General features: G+C 40.2%; 1 protein-coding gene and 1 long non-coding RNA gene across 3 annotated transcripts in view; one reads left to right on the top strand and one right to left on the bottom strand.

Annotated features, from left to right (window-relative positions):
- Window positions 1-22525, bottom strand: part of LOC135935637 (lachesin-like) — a 102708-nt gene that overhangs the window by 40071 nt on the left and 40112 nt on the right. The gene's annotated exons all lie outside the window — the stretch shown is intronic.
- LOC135935353 (uncharacterized) lies at window positions 12384-12765 on the top strand. Its single transcript, XR_010574207.1, has 3 exons — window positions 12384-12522; window positions 12574-12652; window positions 12710-12765. It is a non-coding gene; the product is annotated as an uncharacterized LOC135935353 (long non-coding RNA).

Genomic DNA, 22525 nt, shown 5'->3' with positions numbered 1-22525 from the left:
AAAGTGCCTCGCAACGCTGCCTCTGATTCTGATTCCTATACCCTTGGCAAAGTTAAAATCTGCTGCCACGCCCACGAAGATTTACCTTTTCACGTTCAGGCATTTTTCAAATAAATGTAAACAATAATATTATTGAAATGGCTAGTTATTTTTTGAACCTCTTTAGTTTCCGCAACTGCTCTGGCAGCGGAACATTTTCCTATTTGGTGTCAAATGTCGCAATGGTTTTTACAAGAGAACAAGTAAGAAAATTACCCAAGCGGAAATATCAAAGAAATTAAAATTAACGTAATTGCTCTGTTTTTTTACAGAGGTTTGTTAGAAGGATGTGGGTATATACGGCTATGAGTGAAATTTATTTACGATTCGATTGTGCTCAGTTTCTCAGTAATGACTAATGAGATCAGCCCCAGGCGTTTTCAACGAACCACTAATCCGGAATTCTCTTCGTTTGTAGAATATATGAATTTTGTTTTGGTACTGTGTTAAATTATGTACATGCCAAAAGACAAATAAATTATTATTATTCTGTATTTATTCTGGATGAACAGAGATACACATAACCCGACGGGCCTACAAAAGAGGCCAAGTCGGGAAATGGCGCCTGGACAAATCGGATTAGCCGGGGTTGTCTCCGAAGGCGAGTTCAGGGCGCCGGTCCTCACTTCAGTCTTGGTCCCACGCAGCCATCACCCACCAGGAGCCGTGAGGCCTGTTCGACTGATCAGGATGATGGCCAGAAACTTCGTCTTCAGCTCGGATTGGTTTTCTCAAAGTTGACTTGGCTGAGTTAGAAGCATGGTGAGCAGCTGGGCGTTAGCCAAGGCTTGTCGCTCTTCCACGCTGGCCCCCAGCAACTCGTCAGGGAGATTTGGCGCTGGAACTCGATTCCACTCCCCCGGCCAGTCTTTTTCGCAGGCTTAGAGCCACCCCTCGTCCGAAAATGAATTTCTTTCTTCAGGAGTGCCGGCTGTCGCTCGTTCGATGGTAGGGTTGAGGGCACGGCGGGGTCGACTCTGGGTCGTCCCAAGCTGAGATCCCTCGATGGTCGTTGCGGTGGCCGGTTTCTTGGACGAAGAGCCGCATCCTCCGGCTAAAGAGGACTCCTCTCCGCCAAGGCAGAGCCCCTCGGCGCGATTCTGCGGTGTCGCGAGCGAAAATTCGCAGGGTGCCATTGGCGAGCTACTCGGGCGCTTGTTGGTCTTTGCCATTGTTGCTTGGATGGAATCGTACTCACTCGCCGGGCAGAACTTCAAAACCAGAATTTTGGGCCGAAATCTTGTTCCCCAGAAGAAATTTTGACGTCGATCGATGCGGCGTGAAAAGCTGAGCAAGGAGATGCCAGTTTCTTCCAGTCAAAGTTCAACGTCGGGGCCAAAAGGGGAAAATTCTGAGGAGCGAATTTGAAGTGCGTCCGTTCTTGTTGCCGGCAACAATCGGACTCCTTATTATTATTATTCTGTATTTATTCTGGATGAACAGAGATACACATAACCCGACGGGCCTACAAAAGAGGCCAAGTCGGGAAATGGCGCCTGGACAAATCGGATTAGCCGGGGTTGTCTCCGAAGGCGAGTTCAGGGCGCCGGTCCTCACTTCAGTCTTGGTCCCACGCAGCCATCACCCACCAGGAGCCGTGAGGCCTGTTCGACTGATCAGGATGATGGCCAGAAACTTCGTCTTCAGCTCGGATTGGTTTTCTCAAAGTTGACTTGGCTGAGTTAGAAGCATGGTGAGCAGCCGGGCGTTAGCCAAGGCTTGTCGCTCTTCCACGCTGGCCCCCAGCAACTCGTCAGGGAGATTTGGCGCTGGAACTCGATTCCACTCCCCCGGCCAGTCTTTTTCGCAGGCTTAGAGCCACCCCTCGTCCGAAAATGAATTTCTTTCTTCAGGAGTGCCGGCTGTCGCTCGTTCAATGGTAGGGTTGAGGGCACGGCGGGGTCGACTCTGGGTCGTCCCAAGCTGAGATCCCTCGATGGTCGTTGCGGTGGCCGGTTTCTTGGACGAAGAGCCGCATCCTCCGGCTAAAGAGGACTCCTCTCCGCCAAGGCAGAGCCCCTCGGCGCGATTCTGCGGTGTCGCGAGCGAAAATTCGCAGGGTGCCATTGGCGAGCTACTCGGGCGCTTGTTGGTCTTTGCCATTGTTGCTTGGATGGAATCGTACTCACTCGCCGGGCAGAACTTCAAAACCAGAATTTTGGGCCGAAATCTTGTTCCCCAGAAGAAATTTTGACGTCGATCGATGCGGCGTGAAAAGCTGAGCAAGGAGATGCCAGTTTCTTCCAGTCAAAGTTCAACGCCGGGGCCAAAAGGGGAAAATTCTGAGGAGCGAATTTGAAGTGCGTCCGTTCTTGTTGCCGGCAACAATCGGACTCCTTATTATTATTATTATTATAGTCCTGCGTGGCACTCGAGTTTTCTTTCTATAAATTTCACACTATACAACCCATCGTTAGTCAACTCCACGAAAAGTAGAGAACGATTACGTTAATTTAAATTCAATCGAAATTTTGGTGTGCTAAAATGAACTGAGAGTCACCCAAAGTTTTTAAATATCGCTTGTAAAACAAATTCATGATTTGTCAACGAGTGCGCCCAAACGAGGTGAAAATATTATTTTTTAATAGAGCGTATATATTTTTCTTTTTTTTGTACATTCAAATGGATAAAGTATTGCTGATGAGGCATTTTAGGCCGTAGCAGCTCTGTTATTTAGTAAGAAAAGTGTGCAGGGATTTTTATTTTCCCACACAATATTCTTTTCAACTACCTGACAAACAAATTTGTGGACTAAAGCCATTATTAAGCAAACTTGTTTATTATGACTTAGTTAATGAGGCCATAATTGTTTATCAATCTGGGACGCATAATGCAGCTCTCTCGCTAATGGGTGGTTTAATTCTGAGAATATACTTAAACGAGTCCATCGACTTGCTCGTTTGCATAGAAAATGCAATTGCCGACGAGTGTACGGGACGCTCAGTAATGAGAGCAAAGCACAAGACTGTTATTGGCTCTCTGGCAGTTGTGCCGCAACACTTTCAGCAAAGAAAATCCGACAGAGCAAGCTGATAAGCTCTCGGCTGTTAGCGCTGCAAAATGGAAATAGGCCTTTGATGAAAACGCCGTTTTTAATTAGCCGTCACTTTTGCTGTGCACAAAAAGCTGATTGTGAGGTGTCCGGCGGGGCTGGGCGTCAAGAGGAAAATATGACATTTGGCGCAATTTCACACACACGCGCGCCGAAAGCGACAGCTCCCAGGTCGAGAAAATCCTGCTTTCACGGCCAGCGGGCAAAAGGGGAAAATCATCGAGGCTGAAAATGGCATTCTGGACCGAAAAATCCGGCGTGCGCGCGTTTTTAATTTGCGTCCGACGGGCGGCCCCAAGTGGATCGGGGGTCACAAGAGCGAAGAGCAAACCACACACACAGTGCGCGCCGCGTATTTCATTAGATTAAGTGAAACAACAACACAGCACAGCGCACACAAATAATACTCTATCTCGGCGGGCAAATCTGCGCTTTTGGATACAATCAGGATAATTGCAGTTCGGCCGGCATGAGAACGCGCGCTCGCGTCGTTTCCGCCTTGTGTTCGCCTATTTGCGATATCAGTTGGTGTGTTTTTGCCGTCATTAATCCAGTTGATACGTCGATAAAGAGCAGAGCAGAGTTCGTGTTCTTCCTCTGGCGGATCCACAGCCGCAGGTGTTTTTCTCTCCCACGACACAAACAGCAGGCCCGTGTTGTCTTAATTTGTCCTTTTCCCATTATCTGACCCCTCCGGCTCCTCATTTAGCAGCATCACTGGCCGTGTTGTTCTCCAACACGTCTCCACTCCACAACCGCCGCTGACGACGAAACAAAACACTCGATCTCCACACACGGCCGTCTCTCTTTCGCGCTCGTTTGCTTTGTTTTTTGCCTCAGAGCAAACCTCGGATGTCCGAAAAAGCAGCTCCGGGGTACAAATCCAGCAGCCAGAGGTTTTTGTGCTCAGTGTGAAACAGAGGAGTGCGAAAGTCGACTCACACACTTTTAACTCTGACACCGGAAATTGTAGTGATCTCTCTATACTTTGTTACCACGACCTCATGAAAGAACAGTTATATATTCTTCGCATTCTTCGTGGCTAATAATTGATAATTATGTGAGAAGCTCCCGAACCTTTTTAGATCTTACGGATAAAGACGATAAATTAATTAAAATAGCGACATATTCGATTACTCGGTTCTTTTATCAAATAGCTAAGAGTCTGATGTTCGAATATTAATTTTTTTTTAGTCTATTCAATGTTTATATCTGACTAACTTTACTAGCACGTTTATTATTTCAATTGAGCAAAAATAAATAGTTTATGACGTTGTTTATATGGCATTTGGAAATTACGCTAAAATAATATTTATTCAAACCAAAATTTCAATTATAAAACAGGAATTTAATGTTTTAAGATTATTTCAATTTGAATATTTGCACAGTTGAATTCAAAAATGATTAAATTATGAATTATTCAATAGTAAATGGCAAGTGGCCCTTGAGTGGGCTGGGTCCCTGTGCGGCTTGGTGCGCCCATGTTATCCGTTCGCGGTGTTATTGGGACCCGGGTTCAAGCATTCGTGCTAGTGCAGCGCGCGCCCTTCCCGGTCTTCGGACAGGGATAAAAAGAGCAAAAAAGTATGGAATCTCAGCTCCGAGTTCATTTTTTAAATCCCTATAATTGAAGTTTTTCATGTAAGTCAATTTACAATGATTGCATCCAAAGGGAACTTCTTACTGAACAAACAAGATCATCTGGAAATAATTAGGATGACCAAACCATCAATAGAGACAATACGCAATGCAATTAATTATACACAATCTAAATTTAACATGTATATTAAATATGTCTTATTGAAGGAGGGCACTCATGTGAAGCTAACAAGCATGCGATTCTGCGCCGAGCTCATGGGATCAAAATCCAATTTCCCTAATTTCAGCGGCGTGAATAGAACTCTCTCTAGCTACCGCACGAGCGGCGGGCGTCTCACACACTCGCTGGATGGCATTAGTAATACCCGACAAATCCGCGAAATCGCCTTTTGCCGCATCCGCAGCGCGTGTAATGCGTGCGTTAATAAGTGGTGGAAGTTTGTTTGCTCGGAAGCGGTGAACAAGCTCGAAAGCTTTAAAAGTGATTGGCGCAGAAGCGGAAGAAGTTATTGCTGGCGGAGCGATTAGGCATTGTGATGGTGTCAGCGGCACCAGCCAGCACCGTCGTCGTCGGCGTCGTCGTCGTCGTCACCCGCCGTCGGTGGATAAACAAAGAGGCGGGCTTGCAGCGGGGAGGGCCAAAACAAGTCTCATAAATTCATGCCTCAGCTCCAGGCAGCCACAAGTAGCTGGCAAATATCATGCCACGCGCGCGCGGCCGCAAACGAGAGAGTGCGAACAGTGGTATAATATTATTTGGTGGTGTGCCAGCCAGAAGCCAGCCAACGATTTAATAAAATCAAAAGCAGTGCGAGAGTGCATTAGCTGATGGCAATAACAATAATAACGGCCGGCGCTATTTTATTGCCGCTGATTTTTTACGGCCCGAAAGAGGTTTATCGTGTTGCCGAGCGCGGTGTTATTGTTCCCCTTGATGACTGCCAAGATGAAAAGTCATCTGTCAGGGGACGACTTCATCAAGATGACATGCGATGACACTGCATAAAGTCTTTTCCGCCCCCAAAAATGGCCAGCGGCGTTGACTGGGCGCGGCGGCAAAGTGTGTTCCTTCAAGGGCGTAGTCCCTCCGTCTGCGCCGGGTATCTGATTTGCGCCAGAAATTTGACTGATCTCCTCAAGATTCCGACGTTTTTTTGCGGCCGTTTCTTTCGCTCTTCCACCATCAGAAAGGTTCTCCTCAGTTTTTCTGCTTCATTTAACCCAGCGAAATCCGGCAGTTCGTTTGAATAATCGGCTAACATTAGGGATTTCCAGAGGGAGAAAAATTTACTTCAAAAAGTTGGAACTTTCAATTTGGGTGGAGACCTACCAAAAATATTCACCAAGTTTCAGGTTTTCCTCAAACTGGATGACTGAAAAGAACGACCTTTAAGCGCCATATTTTTTTTGTAACTGTCGATTCCAAATTTGCGGCACATGCTACTCGACTACTTTTCTAATATTGATTTAATAAGCCTGACGTGCGTGGTCTTTTTTAAGAATAGTTCAAAAACAGCAAAATTCTCAAATTTGCTCTTAATCACCGTGGAAAATGTTCTGCTTTCTTTTTTTGAACAATTTTGGTAAAAATACCAAACTTGTTCCTGATTTGTATGATTAATCTTGGATATTTATAAATCTTCTTTTTTGAAATTAGTAATATATAAACAATTTTTTGGAAAGATTCTCCCAAGAGCATACTTTTTCGGTTGTATATCATAAAATGCCCACAGTTCCCCCAAAGGAAGAACGCATTCGATTATTCCGGTTGGAACGTCAATCGTGAGTGCACAAAAGGCAGCTAAAGACTAACAGTCGTTCCTGATTTGGCAGCTCTCGCACTCGCTTGCCAGGATGAGCAGCATCAGCAGTATACCAGAATGCGGGCGAGAGAGTTTTAGAATAATTAGAGAAAGAATCACAAAGCCAGTGCCTGGCAAGGGACTTATTAATTATTCTGGTGGGTGAGCAGCATAATGCAGGCGGCATTAATTGGACCGCCAGATGACAGCTTATCTGTGGCAAGCAAGCGGTGAGGAGGATTTGCTCTTTGACAGATTGTTTGCTGGCAGGAAACGTCGCTGATTGTCGACATTGTCTTTGCTCGAGTCGCGCCGTGCGCGGACAGTTCTTATTTGCTGCATCCTTGGCTAAACAAAAACGGCGCCGCCGGCGTGCTTCCAGCGCACAACAGACACATCGTCTTTTACGGCCGCCGGCCGATCTTATCACCCAGCGCCGCGCCACCACCATGTTTTGCTTGCCATTTTTGTCCTTTGCAAATTCGGGCATGAAAGTTTCATGCAGCGTCGCTTTTTAATCGCACGCGGGCCAGAAAAGGGAATTTTCAACGAGGGCCCATTCAGTGCTCTCAGCGTGCGGTGGCGAGCCGAGCTGTAAAAATTTTATTGCTTTGGCACAATTCTGCATTTTGGCACTTTGCACGCGGTGTGTGCGGCCACCGATATGATATTTCACCGAGATTCGGAGAACATGAAAAGTTCAATTTATCATTCGAAGACATCGCGCAGAGAGGGAAATGTTCGAGCAAGAAATTATTTGAAGATAAACAATCGGAACAAAACGTGCCGCTGGCTGCACTGTAATTGAAGTGGAGCAGCGCCCAAAAAACCACGGCCTGCGGCACTTTACTTCCGCAGCCACAAGAGAGGAACCCAAGAGAGTAGTGCAGAGAGCGAGGATGAATGGGGCGCGGCTTCAAACGCACCGCTTTTATTTGCAAATTCGCCTCACAAACACAGGGCCGGATTTAATCGCTTTGGCAGAGGCCGAGACGAAGAAGCGAGCAAGAATATTTCACAAGTGCGATTATTGAGTGCTAGCTGTGTGTGCGAGGCCACATTCTGGCTGCGATCCATCCATGTCTGTTTGTCCAGGCACGGCTTTATTACTAAATAACATCTCTCTGCGCGGCAGCGGCGGCGGCCCTGGCCAGGCAGGCAAGCAAGGAAAACCGCTTGCTGCTTTATGTCCAAGGCAAATATTAGGTCTGCCCTTGATGTGGGATCTTAGGGAGCGGCTCAAGTGCCTACCTCGCCATTGTTCCGCCCATCAATCACTTGTACCAACAACAAGTCAAATGCTCCGCTCTGCAGGCACGCTGTTAAAGAGGAGACCAAGTAGAAAATTTTATATTTTGGTCCTCTGCAGGAATTCGATCAGCATTGCGAGGAATAGAAAATGTAAATAATAGGTTCAATAAAGTTCAGTTGCCCGCAGGGTAGCTTTCTTGCTTTCATTTTCATAATTTAATATTTGATATATTGATCAAGAGTGCTTGGCAAATTTAAACAAGAGTATATAAGTTAAAAACAATTTGCTTCACTCATCTTCACCCTGGGACATGCAGTTTAAAATTTTTAATTCAGGTGGTCAACGGAAGAGCGAATCATAAACTGCTACTGTTGATCATTATTTTCGTTTCATTTCACACATATGATATAAATATTAAACTGTTGAGGCTCTCAACTCATCTTTTATTATTAAACAAATTTTGTTTGAAATAAATTTAAAGAATCTACATTGCCATTTGTTCAGGTAGATATATCTTAATTCTATTTTCTCCCAAGCAATAAGGCACTAGTAAGAATGTTACATAACATTATTTATTGTGCCAAAAATTGTGTTTATTCAAATGATACATTAAATAAAAATCATTGCAAGGTAGACTCAAATATGCTACTAGTTTTAGCTTTTTGGTATTTCGTCAGTAGAGAATAAAATAAACGATTTGGCGATTGTATTTAGTGATTTTCATAAATCTGCGCACGAAAATGCTGATTTTCAAGTTAAATGAAACAAAGGAAAAAGAGCTGTTCGCTGATTAAAAGGCGTCGTCTAATGGGGAGCGGCTGGATTAAAAGAGAATCAAATCGGCAGCGGAGGCAAGAAAGACGCAAGAGAACGGCGGGTGCATCTTTCTCTCGGGTATATATCATGCCGCAGATGGAGTTGAGTGCCACCGTGCCTGCAAAGTTTGCCTGCTGCCGACAACAATATCGCAGCCTCGCCCCGATAATGAAATGAAATGCGTGCACTCACCCTCTCTTGCCAGCCAGAAGCCAGCGCGCGCAGCCAACGGACAGACTTATAGACCTTTGTTCTCCGACTCGTGGTTTGGAATATTTAATTACGATTTAAAACTTGCCCGTTTGGCGTGCCCCTGGCGAAATCTCATAATTGCTTTTCTGGCGCTAATTTCGATCTAATTAAATCCGCCGACACTCTGCATAAATGCGCGTAAGAGATCTCTACCCTTCGCGTCGAACTGTCCAGAAAAGACTGCAGGAGAGGTTTCCGCAGAAGGAAATTGTGAGACACGACGCTGGCGGGAAACGACGCAATGAAATATTTGAAAAAATCTAGTAATTTTGTCAAGATAATATCAAAGATGAACTATATCTTTATTGACGTACACTAAGATAAGAAGTCTGTCTGGAATGATTAAAATGGTTTAAAATAAAAATATAAGTTTCAGCGTTAACCTAAAAACTATATTTAAAATGAATCATTGGAGAGCTAACAAACAATTGAATTTCATTTAGATTTTTCTCTTTGCGGAGAGCAGTAAGATTCTTTTAATTTAATCTTGAGGCACATATTTTTTTAATGTGTTTGTTTCGAGAAAACCTATAATGTTTTAGATTTTAGTTTGTCAAATTTAAATACAGTGCCTGATGATTTTCATTATTCACTGTCCCTCAAACGTATGTTGCAAAGCACGCATTTTGGAGAGGAAATTAAATTGAGAGCGGCAGTGTCTGCCGACAATTAATCAACGTATATGCATCATTTTCTACGAAATTGATAATATCTATAGCATAAATAAAAACAATAGAGAAGAGAAAACTGTTAACTGCACATCTGTATGGGGACTGAGTTTTCATAAATGAAATTCATAGACAGGAAATTAATATTTTTAATTAGGAAGGAAATTTTATTTGATCAAAACAACGATAGATATATTTAATAAATTTAAGGGAAAATGACCGATTGTTTCTTGTATGAGAACATTTGATGGTGCGACTCTGTTGGTGAATATCACGATGAAGATTATGCTATGGCTTTTGACAGTAAATTTATTTGTATCGGAGGTGAGATGGCTCTGATCGATTTCTTACGTCGAGCATTCAAACAATATAAAACTCATAATTTCTATTCCAGACGATATGTTTCAAACAATCTCTATCCCGGTTATGCGCTGCTAACTGCTCTCTTTACAGGAACGCTCAGATGGTCTACATTAATACATTACTGATACCTCAATATGTTATATTTCAACTTTATAGGATTTTACCAACTCTGCAAGTCCAGATGGTTTAAGATTTCCACATTATATGCTTAGTTATTAATATATCTACATAATTATGCATTTCAGATATCATATTTCTCAATGATAGTTAGTATATATATTGAATATTCACGAAAAAATTTTATGCAATGACTTCAAGGGTCAGTGACGGCGTTCGTCAAGGAGAAGACAAAAACCGCCATCGATAAGGAATACAAATGTGGCCATTTACTGTATATTGGAATGACAAATGTCTTCACGCATTATACATATTTGCAAAATAGTTGAATGTGAGAAAATTAGGTGACATTCAAGGAAGCCGTGATTTCCTGCACTCAACGGCGAATGAACCTTGTTTCGATTGGTGGCGGAGAGAAACACAAAAACTGCTTAAAGGAGGAAAAGAAATTAGGTCCCATGTTCAACTTTAAATTTAACTTTCTTAGTATGTTTCCGATTTTTTTTACCGCGTTTTTTTGGATTTACATGCATGTATTTTATAGGCGAAACAAAGGGAAGATCTTCTCTGTATTGGACGAGTGGCATGACGGAGAGCAAATCAAACTGCAGAAATGCTGCATATTCTTGGTGCGCTGCTGACGGAATGGCAATTCAGCAAGAATCGTTTGGACTTTCAAATAATCCTTCACCTGAAAAATGTTTGGCTTTTGATATTTCCACTGGAACCTTGAGGAGACTTAACTGCGTTGATAAAATACCATTTTACTGCGAGGCAATACCAATAAAATTATATTATTGCGTTTTCATTAAATTCATTAACAATATTACTTTCTAGTTTAAATGCATTTATCCATTATGTCCTCCAGCAAGCATTTGCACAATAAATGTGATAATTATTTTATGAGTTGATTAAATGTGGAAATAATTCGACTCTTTATAGCCTAAACTATTCAGCGAGGACAAAAAACTCTTGAGTAAGTTATTAAGTGGTTAATCAATTTGAAATAGTTAGTATATTCAGACTTAAAAAAGAAAGAGACAGCTACGGTAGTTGGCTTCAAATGACTATTGATGGAGTGATTATTACATACCTGTTTGGAAACACGAAGGTTGTATCAAATAAAATCATCTAGTTAATAAATTATTCTTCAATGTCATTCAATTCCAATAGATAACATGGTCAGATAATATAAAATTCTGCTGCAGTATAGGAATGAAACCAATTAGACCCACTGACAAATTTTTGAACGGAGTGAGGTTGGATAAAGTTTACGAAGAAAGGTCTTTGGGTACTCTGAAGCTATTTTTTTTTATTTGAAACTGATTTGTTTTAAAAATTGCAGGTGCAACATTCTTTTGGACAGCGGGAACTCGACAGGGATGCGTAGGCCACTACAAATTTTGCTTTCACGACAAATTCGGTCCTTGGGACTCAAACGATACCTTTTGGAAAGATGTGAACGCTGACAAGGAAGGCGCTTGTCTTATTTTAATGCAAACAGATTTAACAACGACTCCTTTCAAAATATATCAAGTCTCATGTCAGTCTCGTCTAATCAACTCTGCATGCGAAACAGAAAATCTGAGCGTCACTGATATAATCACGACAAACTCAAAAAGCACAGTAATGAAAATTATCATTCGCATTCTCTTTCAATTCATATTATAAAATTTTGCAGGAAATTCCTCAAGAATGCTCACGCATTCCAACTTGTGAGAAGATAACTTGTGTTCCAAACGTATGCTTTTTAGTAGCTAGAAATAACAGAGGTTAATTTATTAACTAACTGATGCGCAGGAAAAAAGAATCATCTTTGATCTCCCAGGCGTTCAAGCTACTTTGCAAAGTACTCTTTTTATTTACAAATATGATGAAATAAATGAATGTATTTGCATTTAGAACCGCAAATTCATGGTGACTGGGTTAAGTCGTGCAATGTGTATCACCTCATGCCGAAAGTAAAAGTAAGCAGCCTATACCTCTTCACACTGCAAATCAACACCAGTCTTCTTGGAAACTTAAAATTTCTCATTTAATTATTTTTTTTAGCTTACATGGAATGAAGCTAGAGCTTATTGTTGTGGATTTGGATTAAAACTTGTGTCGCTGTACTCTTACGAGAAGCAATTATGCCTAGAGGACGTTTTAAGCCAGAGTTCTTTTATCTAATGCATCAAAAATTTCAAAGCAATATAATATTTATATTATAGAATTGGAAATACCGTTTTGGACCTCAGGGACGGATAACTTTTGTCAAGGATCTTTCAGGTTAATGTCAATCATAGTAATAAGATACTTGTTCACCTTAACATGTCTCCAGATGGTGCTCTGGTGAAGTTCTGGATTTTTTTAAACCGGATCTAAAGTGGTTAAAAAATCAACCCAAAAATAATCTTTCTTGTGTCTTTGTTCAAAATATTGCAAATGAAGGTATAAATTTAACAAATAAATAAATATTTTATGAATAAATTTTAATATGATTGAAATAAAATCTTGTTTTGTATAGGGCCTCTTCTTGGAACCAACAACTGCAACGAAAATCTCAATTTTATCTGTGAAGTATTGATTTTGGTCATTTTTACCAGATATTTTAACTACCAATAATAATAGGGAAGATTACGTTCTAAGGATAATAATATATTAACCTCAATTATCAAAGAATGCACGGGAGTGAACAAATTGAGCCAAAGTACAGACTTTTGAATGCAATATTGGCTATGCTAATTAACACCATTCCCATTTTTAGGAGAAATTAATATGTTTACGAGAGAGCAGTTCAACAGATTTTCATACAAAATGAAAGTAAAGTGATAAATACAATCCTAGCAGAATTGAACTTGATTCCTATATAGTGCCACATGTTGTGTGTGTCTGAGTTGACGACAATGGTAAAATTACAGTTTTATTTTATTTTGGTAACCGTGCATAATTATGTTACATTTGCAGATATACAGCGGTGAAAATTTTTGGGTTGATAACGTATTGAAATATGTGCGAGGCAGTCGATTGCATTTCCCTTATATTGATTTCCCATTAAGTGAGCAAGTGTTTCGATTGTTAAAACTGACATGTTTTTTCGTCGGTTGATCTAATTTTTACCCCTGGTGTCAGTTCAAGTATACAATTTGGCGTCCAACAACTCAATGGAACTGGTTGGTGGATCAAACAATTTGATAAGTTTAATTGCGAGTCATGCAAAATCAAGCGCATCAATAACACCAGAGGAAATCACAAAAGGAGATTTCTTTGAAATGTTTGAGCAATGTGGTTTTAAAGGTTTGCTCACCATAATTGTGTCAAGCAGAAAGCATTGATTTTTTTGTAATCAGTACCAAAAGGTCAAGCTGATTGCTTGTACATCTATGACTTTGTCAAGTGTTTGATGAATGGATCTGAAAATTTGGCCAACATCTGGAACACTTCGATTTCATTTCAAGAAAATACCGAACAGACAATTCATCCCGTTTTAATTCTGCAGAGCAATAAATCTTCAATGTATGAACAATTCTTACGTTACTTGCCAATCGTGAACGATGAACACCTATGGTCACGGTGCTCGTACACTACGAATTTTGCTCCAAATTCAATATTCTACAACATGAAAAGTACCTGCTCTGCAATAAGTATAATAACAAATATGGCGGTATTCATAAGCGTTTAATTTATTCTCTCCACAGATATAGAATATAAATCCAGAATAATTGAATCTCAATGGACACTTTTAACATCAAGTAGACTGGATTCAATCAAAGTATTGAATTAGCGCAATATGAATTAAAGCGTTTCATACAGTATTTTCATGTTCAGGTTTCGTATGATGATTGCTTGAAACTGCTTAACGGAACTCTCGCCATTGCTACTTCATATGAGCAACTTGAAAATTATTTCTTTCAAATGAATGGTAAATACAATTGAACAACATTATAAAAACCTCAATGAATAATAATTTGGCTTTAAGGAACAAAGTTCAACATTCTTTGGGGTGAGGCCTTTGTAGCCGAAGATGACAGGCTCTACTGGTGCCTCGAACCGAACACTACAATCCCTGCGCCTTTGCAAACTGGCCAAGAGCTTGTGCGAGATCTTCCATTCTTTTTGGTTTCTTTAGCTGGCCCGAATCCTAACTTCCATGCTGTTCCTATTGACACAAATTTAAAAGCAATCCAATATTGTCGAGTGAGCACAGATCTTGCAAACCTTTGTCAAACCCCTGAATTCCAAATTAAAAAATTAGGTTAAATTACATATTTTGAGTAAATATTAAAATAAAGCAGATTCCTCGGTGTATAGTGAGATGAGGTGATTAATAATGCTCTACTAGTTTCGACTGCTGATTGTCAAATTAATGTCTTGAAATTGTTGAACAAACTCTAATTGTAAATCGAGTTTCATTTTAGCTCATGCATTAGGGCTGAAACTATAGTAAAACAGCACATTTATATATGTAAAAATCGCAGAAATGTAGAAAAATAAACACCTCTCGCCATACACCGAGAAGGCTGCTCTTGATGTCAACTGAAAAATATGTCAATCTCAAATGCATCTGCCTTCATTGGCATATATACCAACAATTAAATTAAGTTAGACCTACCAATTTCCTTATCCTATATCTTCCTAGAGGATTTTGAACGTGATTTTGAATATTTTGAAATGTTGCTTTTTACACAATTTTGATGGTTATGGTATAATTTTAATTGGGGTTGGTATAGATTGATATAAAAAAATGTTGTTTGGTTATCTTATATGGAGTTAAGAAATCTTATGTTTGTTGTGGTGCAGGTGATTAATTGATAAGCACAAGTTGCTAGTTATTGGTAACAAGTTAGCGAGAATTTTCGATGTACTATTTTGCTTGAAGTATATGAACTAGATCTCGCAACACACTACATTAAGCGAATTGAATGTATTCCAGAAAAATTGTTTAAATAATTTGGTGACAACTCATTAGCAGTATGTTTTACTTTTCAAGCCTAATTAAACTAATCATTTCATTAATATCTAATAATGGCCGCTGTAAAAACGATATTTGGGTCGCGCGCACAATAAAAAATTAACGGCCCAATAAGAGAAACACCCAGAGCGAGAAACAATAATCGAGTCGTCATGGACGTCGTAAAAATATCCCAGGCATTATCGCCTCCGCTGTGTTTCCCATTTTTACTGCACCAATTTTATTATACTAGCTTTATGCGACACTGGGCAGACTCAACACACACCTCCTCCTTACGCTACGATAAAAGTGCAGAAGAAGTATTTCACGCCTGCCGAGAAAGAATCCACGGCTTTATGGATGGCTATCACCCTCCGGGGTAACATTGCAAATATGCCTTAAACTCGCGAAAGGAGCATCAGAACGGTGACTTTTACATGCGTTGCTATCTAGTTTTCCTAGCTGTCAACACAGCCAATATTCAAAGTTTCTTGGGGAAAGTTTCAAACATTCAAGAATTGCATTCTTGTATACTGCAGCGAGCTGTCGAGCGCGGAGTAAAATGTTAGAGAGTAGCTAATTCAGGAAATTCTAGTATTAACGACAGTTAAGGACAATAAAAATGGATTGCAAAAAAGACGAGAAGCAGCTAATGATAACGGAAATAATAATACTGAAAATTTGGTAAAGAATATCGACAGTATAAAATACAATTTAAATATTATGCAAGGAAAATTTACTACTTTGGAATTATGTTGGGTGTTTGGCTGAAAACAGTCAGTTTAGTCAGTTTTGAGTAACTATTTAAGAAAACGCTTCATTTTTTATCTTTGATGATACTTAATTATATTTCCCTCAGAGCTATAACAAATTAGCTGGTTAGATTCCAAAGTCTGCCTTTTCATAAGCACTGCACATTGACCGTACCCAAAAGTGAAAAGCTTCCATTTTTCGTGTTTTGATGGATACTAGCTCTTTTCGAGTTAATTGCTTACCGGTGTCGCAACAAAAAAGCTAAAAATGCGGTTGAGTTGGAACTCAAAATCAGCGGTGGCGTGGTGTGAGAAAATACGGCGTGGATTTATCAAATTGCCATCCATCTTCCGCACTGGACCGAAATGACAAAGCACTGAATGTTTTTGCTTGTTGGAGTCTCGCAGCGCTGCGCTTTCCTGGCCGGAGTGAAATATTCGCCGTGCAAGCGAAAAATTCAAATAGAATTAGCAAAAAATGTCGGGTGGTGTGCCGCAGGAGTCGCGAGTGACTAATATGGAAAGACCGCGTCGTCGCTCGGAAAATAATAATGAAGAGCGCAGGCGGGCGAGCGGGCTGGCGGCGAGCGAGAAAAAGCTGCCGGCGGCGCGCGTCTTCCATCACCATACACGCCGGGCAAGTAAGTATATCTTTGGTCGCATAATAGAGCTACACCATTATCCACTCGGGCGTTTCGTAAAAAAGAAAGGGGTCTCTGTCTTTATACGGCGCAATAAATTGCGACTGCACACTGAATATTGGTAATTTCTTTTCGCGTGCACAGTTCAATAATAAATAACAAAAGGGAAGAGACTGCGTGCGTTCAGAATTGGAAATATTCGCACAAAAAACGGGCGCAAATGCGCCCAAGATGAATGCTTTCCAGTAGATAGGAGTAAAAGGATCTTGAGAGGAGAAACGCGTTCTCGCAAAAATCGGCAGCTTCCCAGAAGTATTGGTTTATCGAAAGCTTATAAAGACAGTTCAGTTATTGATGCGTCAAATTTGCACTAATCACAAGGCCCAGGAGAGTGAGCGTCGCGTAATTTAAAAAAATGTGTTAGATTAATTTGTATTCTACTAAAATTTTACTAAAACGAAATCAATGTGGAAATGCCAGAAATAATATTCAAACGAACGCACAGCAAGGGTACAAAGAAAGAAGAGAACGTGGGACTGTTTTATCCCATCCTCGTCGCCACTTGAAAAGCAGTTGTGAGGTATGCCTTGTGACGTATGCCGGGGTGGCCTCTGAAGGTTGGCCGCACCAGGAGGGAAGGAATGAACTGCTCTGGTTAAAGACACGAGACAAACTTTACTCCGCATAATCGCACACTCTCAGCGTGGGACAATATGTCATAACTTGTTCATACTCGAGATGTAACAGAGACAATCTCATTCTTGTACTTCCAAGCCTCAAGGGTAATTAATTTTGTAATTAAAAGTTAAATTAAATTTTTCTCTACATAGTTTTTTTTTCGGATAAATATACATAATGAAGCCCTGAAGATGTAGAACTTATTAGCGAAGAGAACAAAACGGGATAGTATTTATTTCGCGAGATATTGCAGGTCAAAAATTGAAAAACATTTCGAATTTTGCTAATGTTATCACCTCTAAATATCGGGTTCTAATCGTTTAGTTAGCTTCTAAACTAATTATAAGAACAGAAGGAAATTGAAAAATTAAAATAGTCATGCAAACAAGATATTCTTCTCGTGGGTATCATTTTTTTATCTGCTGTGTCCGATAAAATTGTAAATTATTAATTTATATACTGTAATTCCGTACTGACTAGTTTGTTTCAATAAACCTACTTGACTCTCCTATGAAACCAATGTCTCTTACCAAAGCTACATCTTATATAAAAAGTAAATAATCGTACGCTGTTGTATTTCCATAAATATCCTGTATAAAGTGTTGAATCCTGAAAGATTTTATTGAAAAAAATTAAAACTACATACAGCATTAAAATTCCTCCCATTTAGCATTCAATCAATTATTTTATGCTTTCTGTTTTATATATTTTTAAGTTTAATTCCTTGCGCAAATATAATCGACTCAGCTAATTTTATTATTAATTCAAGAAATTTAACAAAATTAAAAAATCCTTAGTCGACGAAACTGTTATCTTTGGCTTTTTAGACCATTTTAATATATTTTTGTTGCAAATTGAGCATCAAAGATAACGGATGAGATTATCGTTGATGAAAATTTTTAGCCTGGCTTTGGCGTCATAGATGTGGAGTGGCAGAGAGCCGACTACGCGTATCTCCGTTTTAGATAGCAGCAGAGCCGGCGAGTCGGAGCGGAGCGGCGTTCTGCTTTTATTGCGTGCGGCCAGCTCATGAACACGTATCGCCGCCCGTCCGTTCAGCGCAACGCCCGCGCCGACTGACTCTCTCGGCAAAAACAAAACGCGTGCTGTGGAAAAATTCAATTTCATTTGGCGACATTCACAGCCAGCAACAAAAAAGCAGGCAGTACCACTGGCTGCCGTTGCCGTTCTCTCCGCTGTTTTATTATTGGGGGCGGCAGAATTCCGTCTCCTTTGATCAAGATAAAATTTCCAGTTAGCGACACAAAGAAGACAAAGGGTGAAATGGGGTGGTGTTTCGTTAGGGGGCACGCCGCCAGCACGGCACGTGATTTTTCTGCAAGCAATTGAATGAATCTGCTTCCCGCCACTTGTCAGCGGCAGAAGATCAGTTGGAGAGGGCAAAGCACCAGTGTTGCATGCGAAGTGGGGTTTAGAGAACATCTCTTGCGTTTGTCCTGTTTTTGCACTCAGGTAATGAGCAGTTTCCACTCTGCCCAGTAAAGAAGGATTTTAAAGTAAGGCTTACTCTTCAGCTATATAGTAGGAGTAATACTTAATCGATAAATAAACAATCCTTGATCTCCCTTTTATTATAGCAGTTGAATTACTTAAATCTCTGCGAGATTTGGAAAAATATTTCAGAAAAATAAGCTGATTATATTTGCTTGTACGGTAAAACCATGTGTACTACTTTCAGTCATGTTATAATATAATATTGCCGTTTACATTACAATTATTATAAATTTTATTTTGATAAATGCTCATCATGTTAATTGAATCAATTTTACTTTAAACCATTTTTAAAAAATGATTGTACAAACTATTCAACCAATGTGCAATATGAAAAACATCTATAAAAATATTATTTCATGCCCCTAGGGTGATTCACTTGGGAATTCCATTGCGCAAACATCGGTGTATACATATATGTAGGAAATGAGTCCCGCACTTACAACCACTGTGAATAAAATATAACCCAGTAAAGGTTATCAAAAGTGGCGTGGAATGCTTTCAATCAGCATTACAGTTGGAACTAGGAAAAATAATGTTTCAACTTTTTATGAACCGACATGAAGCTCGCGCCGCGAGGCTTTTAAAACGACATACGTGTGTTTGTTAATATTACACCAGACCATGTCTCCCGCGCATCAATTAATCACACACAGACACGACCACAGAACAGGAAAGTAACAACAATTCGAGAGTTTGTACCCCGCAGGTAGTGAAAATTATGCAAAAGGAACCGCGGTGGCCGGACGACTCGCGCGCTTTTAATAATAATTGGAGTTTAATTGGTGTGCGGTCAGCATGAGCGCTGTGTCACGTCCGGCCAGGTGAATAATTCACCCGGCCCTAATGGAGGCAGGAAATCAAGCGCGCGCCCAGCCCTATGGTCGGTCACATCAATGATTCACGTTCAGTGTTCCGATTAAACAGCATAGCCGTTGGTCAAAGATGCTGCTGGTATTTGCCAAAATAAATAAACACCAAACACATGTAGTGCTACACACGCTAACTTGGTTTGCCTGCACCGAACGCATGACGTACCCTTATACCAGAAAGGCATCGCAGTCTTTTTGCGAAGGGCCAAATTTCCAAAACACTCTGCACAGCAAACAGGCAGAATCGATCACTCGGAATTTGTCTCATGTCGTCAGGTTCATTGGCTGACAACCTTTCATGTATACTTTTTAGAAAAATTGACTCCTCTAACATGGCACAAAAATACAATTGGAGCCAATAGTCCGAAAGGCTGAATAAATATATTTAGCACAAAATAGACCTCCAACCAAAACGGAATATAAACTGGTAATTTAATTTGGTTGCGGCTATTTCAATATTTTAATTTTTATCATACTGGCAAGGAAAATGATCGAGCTCTGTATTTTTGACAAGATGTGCTCTGATTGGATTTGTGCAGCCTGTTGTGAAGCAAACCAAGTTGTGGCGCCTTCTCGCTACTACCATTGGCGTTTCCTGCACTTCAAAGTTAAAATTGCTATTATTTTAGTAATTCACGGAGTTTTAAAAAATTACCAAATATTACAAAATTAGATCACGATTTACTAGAAAACTTCCTCTTAAGTTATAAAATAATTCTAAAAGCTGATTTGCACAATGAGGACCTTGATAATTTTTATAATAATATTTTACAACTAGTTGAACGTTCTAGGATAACAGCGCCAGGTGAAAGGGGCAGGCTGAGTCGGCCTTGGTTTGACTCAGAGTGCTTTATCTTTCGCCAAGATCTCACATTTTTGAGAGCGCTAGCGGGGTCCTCATTGTTAGGGGATGGAACTCAAGAGGAAAGGAATGAAATTTTAAAAATATTTCTGAAAGCAAAAGGAGAGTATCGAAGATTGTGTAACAGGAAAAAATCTGAATTCCAAGAAAAACACGACCAAAGAATTTTAGGCGAGGCGGAGGAGAATTGTTACAGGTTTCTGAGGTTGAATGGTCGAAATCTCAATTACGTGGCCAACGATGTCAATCTGGACACATGGACACAGTATTTGGGAGAGCTATTCAACGTCAGAGATTTGGGGCAGAACGACAGCCTTGGTCTGAAATCTCTGTTGGAAAAATACCCCAGGAGCAAAAATGTTAATTATTTCATGAAAGAGGAAGTAGACCTAGCTATAAAAAATATGAAGAACAAAAAAGCTCCTGGTCCGGACAATTTGTCTAACGAGACACTCAAATTCTTGTGGCTGGTTGTTCCGGACGAGATACTGTCTTTCCTGAATGCCTGTCTCGGGCTGGGTAAGTTCCCAACAGCTTGGAGAACGTCCAGTTTGAGGCTGCTGTATAAGGGAAAGGGCAGTGTCTCGGACGTGAATAACTATAGAGGCATTAGTTTGTGTTGCTCGCTCTACAATTTGCTGGACAGGGTGTTAAATAATCGCCTCTATTCACATTTAATTGACTCCATCCCTGAAAATCAGTATGGTTTTGTTAAAGGCAAGTCAACAATTCATGCTATAAAAATGCTAATTAAAGAGATAAATTTGAACGTGTATGAGCGCAAAATGCCTCTCTATGCTCTTTTCTTGGACGTTCGAAAGGCTTTCGACTCGATTGACAGGAAATCCATTTTTGGTAGATTGTTAAATTCTAGGAAATTGGCGTTTGAGGAGATCAATTTGATAGCTCAAATGCTGGACCTAAATTTTCTAGTCGTCCAGGATGGAGTTTCGATGTCGGAGCCGATTGTCCAATCGAACGGAGTTCGGCAGGGTGGCAGCATATCTCCATTTCTCTTTATATATTCAATCTCCGATATAAATGCACTCTTACAGACCTTCCCAAATGTCAAATTAATCATGTTCGCCGATGATCTTGTTCTGCTCTCAAACTGCTTGGAGGAATTAAAAAATTTCATGGCCAATTTAATCGACTATTTAGCGGATAAAGAGCTCAAATTAAATTTTTCAAAATGCAGCATACTCAAGTTTAGAAACAAGGGAAGAGGGAGGCTGAAGCAAACCGACAAATTAGTAGTGAGAAATGAGGTCGTCGATTTCGTCACCGAATTTACCTATTTAGGAGTAACGTTTCAGTCTTCCGGAATTTATTTTTCTAAACATATTGAGAAAAAAGTGAGAGCATCAATTTTAGCCACCTCCAAACTGAACTCTCTCCCTAGATCATCAGTCAGCACTGCTTTGAAACTTTTCAATCTTGCAATAGCTCCAATCGCAAGCTACGGAATAGAGGCAATTTGGCCATTTTTAAGTCTCAAAGACTTTAATAAATTAGAATCCTCCAAATCAAGATTCCTAAAAAGAGCTCTATCTGTATCTAAGTTAACTAAATCCAGGCTGACATATAAATTAGCAGACACTGAATTTTTTGTAAAAGAGTTGTTAACAAGATATTCACTGCCGGAGACTGACTCATTTAAAAAGTTCATAGCTAACCAGGACTTTAAGGCCTCCGAAATCGACCCGGGGTTTTTCGTCACCCCCGCCATGGTCAACCAAAGTTGGAAGGGAGCCCTTTTTAATAACAGACACATGTTCACGAGACACGCTTGTCACGGTTTTCACTATTTTATTTGTAAAAAATTGACCTACCACTCCTGCGCGAGTGAGGACTGTGAGTGCAAATTCTGTGATAAACCAATCAGTTTCTACCATTTCCTCCAATGTGATAAGAACACTTTGACACTGTGCCAAGCCGCCAAAGCAAAGACTAGCAATGAACCTGTGATTTAATTATTGTATATGCCTGTTGTTGTACACCCGTGGTGTCTAATAAATATTTCATTCAATATTACAAAATAGATTTTGTTCAATTTATGTGAATTTAGGGTCAATGGCAGTATTTGATTATTCCAATCAACTGATGGCTAATTTTTAACAATCCGATAGCATTAAAAAAGAATGTATTCTGAGCTGTGTAACTTTTTTGTGAGAGCAGAAAATTGAATATGTTCTGAAAGCTGGCAATTTTTCCTATTTTTTTATTTCCATCTTAATTTTTATTATTTCCGAAACAGTTAGATTATATATTTTTTAGAATTTTTCCAAATTACACAATAGGAGCTTAGTTATGGC

Source organism: Cloeon dipterum, chromosome 2 (genome assembly GCF_949628265.1).
Source record: "Cloeon dipterum chromosome 2, ieCloDipt1.1, whole genome shotgun sequence".
NCBI classification, from domain to species: Eukaryota; Metazoa; Arthropoda; class Insecta; order Ephemeroptera; family Baetidae; genus Cloeon; species Cloeon dipterum.
This window is presented reverse-complemented; position numbering and strand designations above follow the sequence as displayed.